General features: G+C 57.3%; 1 protein-coding gene across 1 annotated transcript in view; it reads right to left on the bottom strand.

Moving 5' to 3' along the window:
• Positions 1-13,715, bottom strand: part of LOC132805749 (electroneutral sodium bicarbonate exchanger 1-like) — a 341,616-nt gene extending 327,901 nt beyond the window's left edge. Inside the window, exon 1 of the mRNA XM_060820976.1 lies at positions 13,637-13,715. The gene's annotated coding sequence lies outside the window, so the exon portion shown is untranslated. The remainder of the gene's footprint in view (positions 1-13,636) is intronic.
• Positions 13,716-15,116: the final 1,401 nt, after the last annotated feature.

Raw genomic sequence — 15,116 nt, 5'->3', positions numbered from 1 at the left:
CTCTCTCTCGCTCGATCCAGTGCGCTCGCACTCTCTCGCACGATCCAGTGCGCTCGCACTCTCTCTCACTCGCTCGCTCCAGTGCGCTCGCACTCTCTCTCGCTTGCTCCAGTGCGCTCGCACTCTCACTCACTCGATCCAGTGCGCTCGCACTCTCTCGCTCGCTCGCTCCAGTGCGCTCGCACGCTCCAGTGCGCTCGCACTCTCTCTCGCTCCCTCCAGTGCGCTCGCACTCTCTCTCTTGCTCGCTTCAGTTCGCTCACACTCTCTCTCTCTCGCTCGATCCAGTGCGCTCGCACTCTCTCTCTCTCTCCAGTGCACTCGCACTCTCTCTCTCTCGCTTGATCCAGTGCGCTCGCACTCTCTCTCGCTCGCTCCAGTGCACTCGCACTCTCTCTCTCTCTCTCTCTCCAGTGCACTTGCACTCTCTCTCTCGCTTGATCGAGTGCGCTCGCACTCTCTCTCTCACTCGCTCCAGTGCGCTCGCACTCTCTCTCTCACTCGCTCCAGTGCACTCGCACTCTCTCTCTCTCGCTCGCTCCAGTGCGCTCGCACTCTCTCGCTCGCTCCAGTGCGCTCGCACTCGCTCTCTCGCTCGGTCCAGTGCGCTCGCACTCGCTCTCTCGCTCGGTCCAGTGCGCTCGCACTCTCTCTCTCTCTCTCGAGTCCGCTCGCACTCTCTCTCTCTATCTCGCTCGCTCCAGTGCGCTCGCACTCTCTCTCTCGCTCGCTCCAGTGCGATCGCACTCTCTCTCTCTCTCTCTCGCTCGCTCGTTCAAGTGCGCTCGCCCTCTCTCTCTCACTCGCTCGATCCAGTGCACTCACGCTCTCTCTCTCTCTCGCTCGCACTCTCTCTCTCTCGGTCGCTCGATCCAGTGCGCTCTCACTCTCTCTCTCGCTTGCTCCAGTGCGCTCGCACTCTCTCTCTCGCTCTAGTGCGCTCGCACTCTCTCTCTCTCTCTCTCGCTCGCTCGTTCAAGTGCGCTCGCCCTCTCTCTCTCACTCGCTCGATCCAGTGCACTCACGCTCTCTCTCTCTCTCTCGCTCGCACTCTCTCTCACTCGGTCGCTCGATCCAGTGCGCTCTCACTCTCTCTCTCGCTTGCACCAGTGCGCTCGCACTCTCTCTCTCGCTCTAGTGCGCTCGCACTCTCTCTCGCTCGCTCCAGTGCGCTCGCACTCTCTCTCGCTCGCTCCAGTGCGCTCGCACTCTCTCTCGCTCGCTCCAGTGCGCTCGCACTCTCTCTCTCTCTCGCTTGATCTAGTGTGCTCGCACTCTCTCTCACTCACACCAGTGCACTCGCACTCTCTCTCCCTCGCTCGCTCCAGTGCGCTCGCACTCTCACTCGCTCGATCCAGTGCGCTCGCACTCTCACTCTCTTTCTCTCTCGCTCGCTCCAGTGCGCTCGCACTCTCGCTCTCTTTCTCTCTCTCTCTCTCCAGTGCGCTCGCACTCTCTCTCTCTCTCTCTCTCTCTGGTGCACTCGCCCTCTCTCTCTCTCTCGCTCGATCCAGTGCACTCACACTCTCTCTCTCTCTCGCTCGCACTCTCTCTCACTCGGTCGCTCGATCCAGTGCGCTCTCACTCTCTCTCTCGCTTGCTCCAGTGCGCTCGCACACTCTCTCTCTCTCGCTCGCTCTAGTGCGCTCGCACTCTCGCTCGAACCAGTGCGCTCACACTCTCTCTCTCTTTCTCGCTCGCTCGGTCCAGTGCGCTCGCACTCTCTCTCTCTCCCTCCAGTGCACTCGTACTCTCTCTCTCTCTCGCTTGATCTAGTGTGCTCGCACTCTCTCTCGCTCGCACCAGTGCACTCGCACTCTCTCTCCCTCGCTCGCACTCTCACTCGCTCGATCCAGTGCACTCGCACTCTCTCTCGCTCCAGTGCGCTCGCACTCTCTCTCGCTCGCTCCAGTGCGCTCGCACTCTCTCTCTCTTTCTCTCTCGCTCGCTCCAGTGCACTCGCACTCTCTCTCGCTCGCTCCAGTGCACTCGCACTCTCTCTCTCTTTCTCTCTCGCTCGCTCCAGTGCGCTCGCACTCTCTCTCTCTCTCTCTCCAGTGCACTCGCACTCTCTCTCTCTCTCTCCAGTGCGCTCGCACTCTCTCTCTCTCTCTCTCTCCAGTGCGCTCGCACTCTCTCTCTCTCCAGTGCGCTCGCACTCGCACTCTCGCTCGGTCCAGTGCGCTCGCACTCGCACTCTCGCTCGGTCCAGTGCGCTCGCACTCTCGCTCGGTCCAGTGCGCTCGCACTCTCTCTCTCGCTCGCTCCAGTGCGCTCGCACTCTCTCTGTCGAGTGCGCTCGCACTCTCTCTCTGTCTCGCTCGCTCCAGTGCGCTCGCACTCTCTCTCTCTCTCTCGCTCACTCGATCCAGTGCGCTCGCACTCTCTCTCGCTCAATCCAGTGCGCTCACACTCTCTCGCACGATCCAGTGCGCTCGCACTCTCTCTCACTCGCTCAATCCAGTGCGCTCGCACTCTCTCTCTCGCTTGATCCAGTGCGCTCGCACTCTCACTCACTCGATCCAGTGCGCTCGCACTCTCGCTCGATCCAGTGTGCTCACACTCTCTTGCTCGCTCGCACCAGTGCGCTCGCACTCTCTCTCGCTCCCTCCAGTGCGCTCGCACTCTCTCTCTTGCTCGCTTCAGTTCGCTCACACTCTCTCTCTCTCGCTCGATCCAGTGCGCTCGCTCTCTCTCGCTCCAGTTCGCTCACACTCTCTCGCACGATCCAGTGCGCTCGCACTCTCTCTCTCTCTCCAGTGCTCGCGCACTCTCTCTCTCTCTCTCTCTCTCCAGTGCACTTGCACTCTCTCTCTCTCGCTTGATCTAGTGCGCTCGCACTCTCTCTCTCACTCGCTCCAGTGCGCTCGCACTCTCTCGCTCGCTCGGTCCAGTGCGCTCGCACTCGCTCTCTCGCTCGGTCCAGTGCGCTCGCACTCTCTCTCTCTCTCGCTCGCTCCAGTGCGCTCGCACTCTCTCTCTCGCTCGCTCCAGTGCGATCGCACTCTCTCTCTCTCTCTCTCTCTCGCTCGCTCGTTCAAGTGCGCTCGCCCGCTCTCTCTCACTCGCTCGATCCAGTGCACTCACGCTCTCTCTCTCTCTCGCTCGCACTCTCTCTCACTCGGTCGCTCGATCCAGTGCGCTCTCACTCTCTCTCTCGCTTGCTCCAGTGCGCTCGCACTCTCTCTCTTGTTCGCTCGCTCCAGTGCGCTCGCACTCTCTCTCTCTCTCTCTCTCGCTCTAGTGCGCTCGCACTCTCGCTCGAACCAGTGCGCTCACACTCTCTCTCTCTTTCTCTCTCGCTCGCTCCAGTGCGCTCGCACTCTCTCTCTCTCCCTCCAGTGCACTCGTACCCTCTCTCTCTCACTCACACCAGTGCACTCGCACTCTCTCTCCCTCGCTCGCTCCAGTGCGCTCGCACTCTCACTCGCTCGATCCAGTGCGCTCGCACTCTCTCTCGCTCCAGTGCGCTCGCACTCTCTCTCGCTCGCTCCAGTGCGCTCGCACTCTCTCTCGCTCGCTCCAGTGCGCTCGCACTCTCTCTCGCTCGCTCCAGTGCGCTCGCACTCTCTCTCGCTCGCTCCAGTGCGCTCGCACTCTCTCTCGCTCGCTCCAGTGCGCTCGCACTCTCTCTCGCTCGCTCCAGTGCGCTCGCACTCTCTCTCTCTCTTGATCTAGTGCGCTCGCACTCTCTCTCTCTCTTGATCTAGTGCGCTCGCACTCTCTCTCTCGCTCGCTCCAGTGCGCTCGCACTCTCTCTCTCTTTCTCTCTCGCTCGCTCCAGTGCGCTCGCACTCTCTCTCTCTTTCTCTCTCGCTCGCTCCAGTGCGCTCGCACTCTCTCTCTCTTTCTCTCTCGCTCGCTCCAGTGCGCTCGCACTCTCTCTCTCTTTCTCTCTCGCTCGCTCCAGTGCGCTCGCACTCTCTCTCTCTCCAGTGCGCTCGCACTCTCTCTCTCTCTCTCTAGTGCACTCGCCCTCTCTCTCTCACTCGCTCGATCCAGTGCACTCGCCCTCTCTCTCTCTCACTCGCTCGATCCAGTGCACTCACACTCTCTCTCTCTCTCGCTCGCACTCTCTCTCACTCGGTCGCTCGATCCAGTGCGCTCTCACTCTCTCTCTCGCTCGGTCCAGTGCGCTCGCACTCTCGCTCGGTCCAGTGCGCTCGCACTCTCTCTCGCGCTCGATCCAGTGCGCTCGCACTCTCTCTCTCGCTCGCTCCAGTGCGCTCGCACTCTCTCTCTCTCTCTCTCTCCAGTGCGCTCGCACTCTCTCTCTCTCGCTCGCTCCAGTGCGCTCGCACTCTCTCTCTCGCTCGGTCCAGTGCGCTCGCACTCTCGCTCGGTCCAGTGCGCTCGCACTCTCTCTCTCTCGCTCGCTCCAGTGCGCTCGCACTCTCTCTCTGTCGAGTGCGCTCGCACTCTCTCTCTCTCTCTCTCTCGAGTGCGCTCGCACTCTCTCTCTATCTCGCTCGCTCCAGTGCGCTCGCACTCTCTCTCTCGCTCGCTCCAGTGCGATCGCACTCTCTCTCTCTCTCTCTCTCGCTCGCTCGTTCAAGTGCGCTCGCCCTCTCTCTCTCACTCGCTCGATCCAGTGCACTCACGCTCTCTCTCTCTCTCGCTCGCACTCTCTCTCACTCGGTCGCTCGATCCAGTGCGCTCTCACTCTCTCTCTCGCTTGCTCCAGTGCGCTCGCACTCTCTCTCTTGTTCGCTCGCTCCAGTGCGCTCGCACTCTCTCTCTCTCTCTCTCGCTCTAGTGCGCTCGCACTCTCGCTCGAACCAGTGCGCTCACACTCTCTCTCTCTTTCTCTCTCGCTCGCTCCAGTGCGCTCGCACTCTCTCTCTCTCCCTCCAGTGCACTCGTACCCTCTCTCTCTCACTCACACCAGTGCACTCGCACTCTCTCTCCCTCGCTCGCTCCAGTGCGCTCGCACTCTCACTCGCTCGATCCAGTGCGCTCGCACTCTCTCTCGCTCCAGTGCGCTCGCACTCTCTCTCGCTCGCTCCAGTGCGCTCGCACTCTCTCTCGCTCGCTCCAGTGCGCTCGCACTCTCTCTCGCTCGCTCCAGTGCGCTCGCACTCTCTCTCTCTTTCTCTCTCGCTCGCTCCAGTGCGCTCGCACTCTCTCTCTCTTTCTCTCTCGCTCGCTCCAGTGCGCTCGCACTCTCTCTCTCTTTCTCTCTCGCTCGCACTCTCTCTCTCTCCAGTGCGCTCGCACTCTCTCTCTCTCTCTCTCTAGTGCACTCGCCCTCTCTCTCTCACTCGCTCGATCCAGTGCACTCGCCCTCTCTCTCTCTCACTCGCTCGATCCAGTGCACTCACACTCTCTCTCTCTCTCGCTCGCACTCTCTCTCACTCGGTCGCTCGATCCAGTGCGCTCTCACTCTCTCTCTCTCTCGCTCGCACTCTCTCTCTCGCTCGGTCCAGTGCGCTCGCACTCTCGCTCGGTCCAGTGCGCTCGCACTCTCTCTCTCGCTCGCTCCAGTGCGCTCGCACTCTCTCTCTCGCTCGCTCCAGTGCGCTCGCACTCTCTCTCTCTCTCTCTCTCTCTCCAGTGCACTCGCACTCTCTCTCTCTCGCTCGCTCCAGTGCGCTCGCACTCTCTCTCTCGCTCAGTCCAGTGCGCTCGCACTCTCTCTCGCTCCAGTGCGCTCGCACTCTCTCTCTCGCTCGCTCCAGTGCGCTCGCACTCTCTCTCTGTCGAGTGCGCTCGCACTCTCTCTCTGTCGAGTGCGCTCGCACTCTCTCTCTGTCTCGCTCGCTCCAGTGCGCTCGCACTCTCTCTCTCTCTCTCGCTCACTCGATCCAGTGCGCTCGCACTCTCTCTCGCTCAATCCAGTGCGCTCACACTCTCTCGCACGATCCAGTGCGCTCGCACTCTCTCTCACTCTCTCAATCCAGTGCGCTCGCACTCTCTCTCTCGCTTGATCCAGTGCGCTCGCACTCTCACTCACTCGATCCAGTGCGCTCGCACTCTCGCTCGATCCAGTGCGCTCACACTCTCTCGCTCGCTCGCTCCAGTGCGCTCGCACTTTCTCTCTTGCTCGCTTCAGTTCGCTCACACTCTCTCTCTCTCTCGCTCGATCCAGTACGCTCGCACTCTCTCGCTCCAGTTCGCTCACACTCTCTCGCACGATCCAGTGCGCTCGCACTCTCTCTCTCTCTCCAGTGCACTCGCACTCTCTCTCTCTCGCTTGATCCAGTGCGCTCGCACTCTCTCTCGCTCGCTCCAGTGCACTCACACTCTCTCTCTCTCTCTCTCGCTCGCTCCAGTGCGCTCGCACTCTCTCTCTCTCTCTCTCTCCAGTGCACTCGCACTCTCTCTCTCTCGCTCGCTCCAGTGCGCTCGCACTCGCTCTCTCGCTCGGTCCAGTGCGCTCGCACTCTCTCTCTGTCTCGCTCGCTCCAGTGCGCTCGCACTCTCTCTCTCGCTCACTCGATCCAGTGCGCTCGCACTCTCTCTCGCTCAATCCAGTGCGCTCGCACTCTCTCTCGCTCGATCCAGTGCGCTCGCACTCTCTCGCTCGATCCAGTGCGCTCGCACTCTCTCGCACGATCCAGTGCGCTCGCACTCTCTCGCACGATCCAGTGCGCTCGCACTCTCTCTCACCCGCTCAATCCAGTGCACTCGCACTCTCTCTCTCGCTTGATCCAGTGCGCTCGCACTCTCACTCACTCGATCCAGTGCGCTCGCACTCTCTCGCTCGCTCGCTCCAGTGCGCTCGCACTCTCTCGCTCGCTCGCTCCAGTGCGCTCGCACTCTCTCTCGCTCCCTCCAGTGCGCTCGCACTCTCTCTCTTGCTCGCTTCAGTTCGCTCACACTCTCTCTCTCTCGCTCGATCCAGTGCGCTCGCACTCGCTCGCTCCAGTTCGCTCACACTCTCTCGCACGATCCAGTGCGCTCGCACTCTCTCTCTCTCTCCAGTGCACTCGCACTCTCTCTCTCTCGCTTGATCCAGTGCGCTCGCACTCTCTCTCGCTCGCTCCAGTGCACTCGCACTCTCTCTCTCTCTCTCTCTCCAGTGCACTTGCACTCTCTCTCTCTCGCTTGATCTAGTGCGCTCGCACTCTCTCTCTCACTCGCTCCAGTGCGCTCGCACTCTCTCTCTCTCTCTCCAGTGCACTCGCACTCTCTCTCTCTCGCTCGCTCCAGTGCGCTCGCACTCTCTCGCTCGCTCCAGTGCGCTCGCACTCGCTCTCTCGCTCGGTCCAGTGCGCTCGCACTCGCTCTCTCGCTCGGTCCAGTGCGCTCGCACTCTCTCTCTCTCTCTCGAGTGCGCTCGCACTCTCTCTCTATCTCACTCGCTCCAGTGCGCTCGCACTCTCTCTCTCGCTCGCTCCAGTGCGATCGCACTCTCTCTCTCTCTCTCTCGCTCGCTCGTTCAAGTGCGCTCGCCCTCTCTCTCTCACTCGCTCGATCCAGTGCACTCACGCTCTCTCTCTCTCTCGCTCGCATTCTCTCTCACTCGGTCGCTCGATCCAGTGCGCTCTCACTCTCTCTCTCGCTTGCTCCAGTGCGCTCGCACTCTCTCTCTCGCTCTCGTGCGCTCGCACTCTCGCTCGAACCAGTGCGCTCACACTCTCTCTCTCTCTCTCGCTTGCTCCAGTGCGCTCGCACTCTCTCTCTCTCCCTCCAGTGCACTCGTACTCTCTCTCTCTCTCGCTTGATCTAGTGTGCTCGCACTCTCTCTCGCTCGCACCAGTGCACTCGCACTCTCTCTCCCTCGCTCGCTCCAGTGCGCTCGCACTCTCACTCGCTCGATCCAGTGCACTCGCACTCTCTCTCTCGCTCCAGTGCGCTCGCGCTCTCTCTCGCTCGCTCCAGTGCGCTCACACTCTCGCTCGCTCCAGTGCACTCGCACTCTCGCTCGCTCCAGTGCACTCGCACTCTCTCTCGCTCGCTCCAGTGCACTCGCACTCTCTCTCTCTTTCTCTCTCGCTCGCTCCAGTGCACTCGCACTCTCTCTCTCTTTCTCTCTCTCTCTCTCCAGTGCGCTCGCACTCTCTCTCTCTCTCTCTCTCTCTCTCTGGTGCACTCGCCCTCTCTCTCTCACTCGCTCGATCCAGTGCACTCACACTCTCTCTCTCTCTCGCTCGCACTCTCTCTCACTCGGTCGCTCGATCCAGTGCGCTCTCACTCTCTCTCTCGCTTGCTCCAGTGCGCTCGCACTCTCTCTCTTGTTCGCTCGCTCCAGTGCGCTCGCACTCTCTCTCTCTCTCTCTCGCTCTAGTGCGCTCGCACTCTCGCTCGAACCAGTGCGCTCACACTCTCTCTCTCTTTCTCTCTCGCTCGCTCCAGTGCGCTCGCACTCTCTCTCACTCACACCAGTGCACTCGCACTCTCTCTCCCTCGCTCGCTCCAGTGCGCTCGCACTCTCACTCGCTCGATCCAGTGCGCTCGCACTCTCGCTCGCTCCAGTGCGCTCGCACTCTCTCTCGCTCGCTCCAGTGCGCTCGCACTCTCTCTCGCTCGCTCCAGTGCGCTCGCACTCTCTCTCGCTCGCTCCAGTGCGCTCGCACTCTCTCTCGCTCGCTCCAGTGCGCTCGCACTCTCTCTCGCTCGCTCCAGTGCTCTTGCACTCTCTCTCTCTTTCTCTCTCGCTCGCTCCAGTGCGCTCGCACTCTCTCTCTCTCTCTCTCTCTCTCCAGTGCACTCGCACTCTCTCTCTCTCGCTTGATCTAGTGCGCTCGCACTCTCTCTCTCGCTCGCTCCAGTGCGCTCGCACTCTCTCTCTCTTTCTCTCTCGCTCGCTCCAGTGCGCTCGCACTCTCTCTCTCTCTCTCTCTCTCCAGTGCGCTCGCACTCTCTCTCTCTCTCTCTCTAGTGCACTCGCACTCTCTCTCTCTCTCTCTCTCTCTAGTGCACTCGCACTCTCTCTCTCGCTCGCTCCAGTGCGCTCGCACTCTCTCTCTCGCTCGCTCCAGTGCGCTCGCACTCTCTCTCTCGCTCGCTCGCTCGTTCAAGTGCGCTCGCCCTCTCTCTCTCACTCGCTCGATCCAGTGCACTCACACTCTCTCTCTCGCTTGCTCCAGTGCGCTCGCACTCTCGCTCTCTCGCTCGCTCCAGTGCGCTCGCACTCTCTCACTCGCTCGCTCCAGTGCGCTCGCACTCTCTCTCTCGCTCGCTCCAGTGCGCTCGCACTCTCTGTCTCTCGAGTGCGCTCGCACTCTCTCTCTATCTCGCTCGCTCCAGTGCGCTCGCACTCTCTCTCTCTCGCTCGCTCCAGTGCGCTCGCACTCTCTCTCTCTCTCGCTCGTTCAAGTGCGCTCGCCCTCTCTCTCTCACTCGCTCGATCCAGTGCACTCACACTCTCTCTCTCGCTTGCTCCAGTGCGCTCGCACTCTCTCTCTTGTTCGCTCGCTCCAGTGTGCTCGCACTCTCTCTCGCTCGCTCCAGTGCTCTCGCACTCTCTCTCTCTCTCTCTCTCGCTCGCTCCAGTGCGCTCGCACTCTCTCTCTCTCTCTCTCTCCAGTGCACTCGCACTCTCTCTCTCTCGCTTGATCTAGTGCGCTCGCACTCTCTCTCTCGCTCGCTCCAGTGCGCTCGCACTCTCTCTCTCTCTCTCTCTCTCTCTCTAGTGCACTCGCACTCTCTCTCTCGCTCGCTCCAGTGCGCTCGCACTCTCTCTCTCGCTCGCTCCAGTGCGCTCGCACTCTCTCTCTCGCTCGCTCGCTCGTTCAAGTGCGCTCGCCCTCTCTCTCTCACTCGCTCGATCCAGTGCACTCACACTCTCTCTCTCGCTTGCTCCAGTGCGCTCGCACTCTCGCTCTCTCGCTCGCTCCAGTGCGCTCGCACTCTCTCACTCGCTCGCTCCAGTGCGCTCGCACTCTCTCTCTCGCTCGCTCCAGAGCGCTCGCACTCTCTGTCTCTCGAGTGCGCTCGCACTCTCTCTCTATCTCGCTCGCTCCAGTGCGCTCGCACTCTCTCTCTCTCGCTCGCTCCAGTGCGCTCGCACTCTCTCTCTCTCTCGCTCGCTCGTTCAAGTGCGCTCGCCCTCTCTCTCTCACTCGCTCGATCCAGTGCACTCACACTCTCTCTCTCGCTTGCTCCAGTGCGCTCGCACTCTCTCTCTTGTTCGCTCGCTCCAGTGTGCTCGCACTCTCTCTCGCTCGCTCAATCCAGTGCGCTCGCACTCTCTCTCACTCGCTCAATCCAGTGCGCTCGCACTCTCGCACTCTCTCTCTCTCTCTCTCTCCAGTGCTCTCGCTCTCTCTCTCTCGCTTGATCCAGTGCGCTCGCACTCTCACTCACTCGATCCAGTGCGCTCGCACTCTCGCTCGATCCAGTGCGCTCACACTCTCTCGCTCGCTCGCTCCAGTGCGCTCGCACTCTCTCTCGCTCCCTCCAGTGCGCTCGCACTCTCTCTTTTGCTCGCTCCAGTTCGCTCACACTCTCTCTCTCTCGCTCGATCCAGTGCGCTCGCACTCTCTCGCTCCAGTTCGCTCACACTCTCTCGCACGATCCAGTGCGTTCGCACTCTCTCTCTCTCCAGTGCACTCGCACTCTCTCTCTCTCGCTTGATCTAGTGCGCTCGCACTCTCACTCACTCGATCCAGTGCGCTTGCGCTCTCGCTCGATCCAGTGCGCTCACACTCTCTCTCTCTCCAGTGCACTCGCACTCTCTCTCTCTCGCTTGATCTAGTGCGCTCGCACTCTCACTCACTCGATCCAGTGCGCTTGCACTCTCGCTCGATCCAGTGCGCTCACACTCTCTCGCTCGCTCGCTCCAGTGCACTCGCACTCTCTCTCTCCAGTGCACTCGCACTCTCTCTCTCTCGCTTGATCTAGTGCGCTCGCACTGTCTCTCGCTAGCACCAGTGCACTCGCACTCTCTCCCTCGCTCGCTCCAGTGCGCTCGCACTCTCTCTCGCTCGATCCAGTGCGCTCGCACTCTCTCTCGCTCGATCCAGTGCGCTCGCACTCTCTCTCGCTCGATCCAGTGCGCTCGCACTCTCTCTCGCTCGATCCAGTGCGCTCGCACTCTCTCTCGCTCGATCCAGTGCGCTCGCACTCTCTCGCTCGATCCAGTGCGCTCGCACTCTCTCGCTCGATCCAGTGCGCTCGCACTCTCTCTCTCTCTCGCTCGATCCAGTGCGCTCGCACTCTCTCTCTCTCGCTCGATCCAGTGCGCTCGCACTCTCTCTCTCTCTCGCTCGATCCAGTGCGCTCGCACTCTCTCTCTCTCTCGCTCGATCCAGTGCGCTCGCACTCTCTCTCTCTCTCGCTCAATCCAGTGCGCTCGCACTCTCTATCTCTCCAGTGCACTCGCACTCTCTCTCTCTCTCCAGTGCACTCGCACTCTCTCTCTCGCTTGATCCAGTGCGCTCGCACTCTCTCCCCCTCGCTCGCTCCAGTGCGCTCGCACTCTCCCTCGCTCGATCCAGTGCGCTCGCACTCTCTCGCTCCAGTTCGCTCACACTCTCTCGCACGATCCAGTGCGCTCGCACTCTCTCTCTCTCTCTCCAGTGCACTCGCACTCTCTCTCTCTCGCTTGATCCAGTGCGCTCACACTCTCTCGCTCGCTCCAGTGCACTCGCTCGCTCCAGTGCGCTCGCGCTCTCTCTGTCTTGCTTGCTCAAGTGCACTCGCACTCTCTGTCTCGCTTCAGTGCGCTCGCACTCTCTCGTTTGCTGACTCCTTCTTACTCACTCACTTCCTCCCTCACGCTCACACTCTCTCACTCCTTCGCTTGCACTCACACTCACTCTCTCTCTTGCTCCGTCTCTCCCTCTCATTCACTTGCTCCCTCTCTTTCACACTCTCTCTCTCACTATCCCTCCACCACGCTCGCTCACTCCCTCCCTCCCACTCTCTCCCTTTCAGTCCGGGTCAAGTGCTGCAAAGTGGGGCTAGTGTAGAGTTAGAATAGCTTCTGCTGGTGCAGATTCAATGGCCTCTTCTGTACAATTCTAAAAATCCATTGGCACTGCATAGAAGCTATTTATTCTAAAGTCAGTCTGCAAACAACAGCTTTTAAAAGAAATCACTGAAATAAATTACTAATTTCAGACACACAGAAAACTTGCCAGTAACTAATTCAAAATCTAGAAACCCAAACTCTCAAAAAAACACTGAAAATTATACATATAAACTCAACAGTTTATGTTACAGTATACAAAATGGGATTCACAGGCCAGCTGATTGCTGATTAGTTTGTGGAAATGTGAACAGTTGTGGTTGTCAAAGGTCATCAGCCTAACAATGAGTCAAATTGGTTCGGAGGTAGCTGAACAGCTTGCAGTTGTAAATGATACAGTGAGAAGCTCGCAGACCTTTGGAAGGGAAGGTGATGTGTCTCGCCTTCTAGATGTCCAAAGAAAGCCAATTATTTTCTCTACTTACTATTTGCAATAAGCTGGGATCTTTAACTAGTAACTAAGATACTTTGCAATTAGTGTACCAATCACCCCGTGCCTCCTATAAAGAAGCAAAAACAATCTGGAGAAAAATATATTGAAGAACAGAAGTTCCTGGCAAGCGAAAGGATCATCTCACCAACATTATGCGTTGATGCTATTCCGCTGTTTTCCCAGTACTTTTTCTTCTTTCTACTTATTACATCAATATTTTTTGTCTCTCTGCACGTGTGTATAAAAGAGGTTATAGAAGAGGGTTAGAGTTTGGATGAGTAGTGTTTTAATTCAACAGTTCATAGTTGCTTACCTGTGGTTAGAATCTGTTTATTTGTAATAAATACTGGCTTCTGTTAAGTACAGAAATCCAGTACATGTTTTTCTGTTAACCTGAATCTATCAGACAGGTAAATTTGATTTTTTAAAGTTTTGTAATGACTCCAGGAAGAGTGGGGCTTGATTTCCAGCTCCAAGTTGAGAGTGTGGTGCTGGAAAAGCACAGGTCAGGCAGCATCCGAGAAGCAGGAGAATCAACGTTTGCCCAAAACGTCGATTCTCCTGCTCCTAGGATGCTGCCTGACCTGCTGTGGGCTTTTCCATCACCACACTCTTGACTCTGATCTCTAGCATCTGCAGTCCTCACTTTCTCCTAATGATTTCCAGCTCCCTAACCCAGTGAGGTGTGACACCATGCTACTTCAAATGAGTGGAATTATTGAACTTAAAGTGGGTAGAAATATTATTTTTTCATTGCTTTATTTTCTATTGCTGACAAGTCTGTGGACCAATTCATTTGTATCAAATCACCAAAATGACCTTGGCATTTTCTGTATAAAATAGTTATTTCAAGTACTACAGGATGATATCCACACTAACAAAGGAACCTTGCTGGATTAAGTACTGTACATATGAAGAGAAGTGAAAGACCACAGAGGGGGAGGCAGTGGTCACAAAAATATTTTAAAGAATGGAATTCTGTAATCATGAAGTTGAACTTCTGCCAAAAAAAATTTAATTCCTGCAGTAGGCAAAGTAAGAACTTATCATTTATATAGCAATTATCACAACCCAAGGATAACCAAATTGATTATTTGTCAATCACTTTCATGTTCTTTGACTCCGTACACCAAATTATTTCTATATTAACAACTTATAATAAATGCTGTGGAAATGGAATGTTCGCTGATCAATAGCATACAGTCCACTGTTGATTGATTGGTGCTGTGTGAGAATATGAAAAAAACATTTAGAAGATGTCAGGAGTGCCACATGCACTCACTTACCTTCTAGCTCCTCTTTCTCATAGTGAATGTTGAGTATTGAACTTGTTCCACCTTGATCTACCACAGCCTCCTCATCATGCCTCTGCTGGAGATACAGAAAACAAAGCTTTAAAACACAGTACTCCTTCTAAATATATGTTGATGTGCATTAAGAGACAGTGAGGATTGCAGATGTTGGAGATCAGAGTAGAGAGTGTGGTGTTGGAAACATAGCCGGTCAGGCAACATCCAGGAGCAGGAGAATCGACGTTTCCGGTATAAGCCTTTCATCAGAAATGAGGCTTGTGGGCCAAGGGGGCCAGGAGATAAATGGGAGGGATGAAAGGCGGGTGGGACTGGGGTGGGGAAGAAGTAGCTGAGAATGAGATAGGTGGGGGAGAAAAAAGATAGATGGGAGAGGAGAATGTAGTGGACACATGGTAAGGAAGATGGATAGGTAGGACAGGTCAAGAGGGCTTGCTGAGTTGGAAGATTGGATCTGGGAGTAAGGTATGGGGGGGAGGGAAAATGAGGAAACTGGTGAAATCCACATTGATCCCATGCAGTTTGAGAGTCCTAAGATGGAAGACGAGGCGTTCTTCCTCCAAACATTGGGTGGTGAGGGAGTGGTGATGGAGACAGCCCAGGACCTGCATGTCCTTGGGGGGGAGTGGGAAGGGGAGTTAAAGTGCTTGGCTACAGGGCGATGGGATTGCTTCGTGAGTGTGTCGTGGAGATGTTCACTGAAACATTCCACTAATGGGCGTCCTGTCTCACCAATGTAGAGGAGACCACATGTAGGGCAATAGACACAGGAAATGGAAGTGCAGGTAAATCTCTGATGGATGTGGAAGGCTTCTTTGGGACCTTGGACAGAGATGGGGGTGGAGGTGTGGGCACAGGTTTTGCCCTGCCACTGCAAGAATTGCAAGGTGCCGGGAGGGGAGGGTGAGTTGTGGGCTCGAGGACCTGACAAGAGAGTCCAGAGGGAATGGTCTTAACAGAAAGCAGATAGGGGTGGGGAGGGAAATATCTCTCTAATGGTGGGATCTGTTTGTAGGTGGCGGAAAATGATGCAATGCATACGGAGGTTGGTGGGGTGGAAGTGGAGGACCAGTGGGATTCTGTCCTTGTTCTGGTCAGAGGGGGTAGGGTTCAATGGCAGAGGTACAGGAAATGGAGATGTACTGGAGGGCATCACTGACCACGTGGGAGGGGAAATTGTGGTCTTTGCAGAAGGAAGCCATCTGGTGTGTTCTGTGGTGGAATTAGTCCTCCTGGGGGCAGATGCAGCAGGGGAATCAGGAATAAGGGATAGTGCTTTTACAGGTGGCATGGTGGGAGGAGATGTAGCCCAGGCAGCTGTGGGAGTCAGTCCAATATTAACTCCAGCCTGAATTGCTCAAAGTGCACCTTTACACTTGTTCCAGTCAAGCTCAGGTGAACGCTGGGCATTGTTGAATAAAAGCCACATATTGAGACCAGAAAACTGTTTAGATGT

Source organism: Hemiscyllium ocellatum, chromosome X (genome assembly GCF_020745735.1).
Source record: "Hemiscyllium ocellatum isolate sHemOce1 chromosome X, sHemOce1.pat.X.cur, whole genome shotgun sequence".
NCBI classification, from domain to species: domain Eukaryota; kingdom Metazoa; phylum Chordata; class Chondrichthyes; order Orectolobiformes; family Hemiscylliidae; genus Hemiscyllium; species Hemiscyllium ocellatum.
Note: the sequence above shows the minus strand (reverse complement) of the source record. Positions and strands in the feature narration are given on the sequence as shown.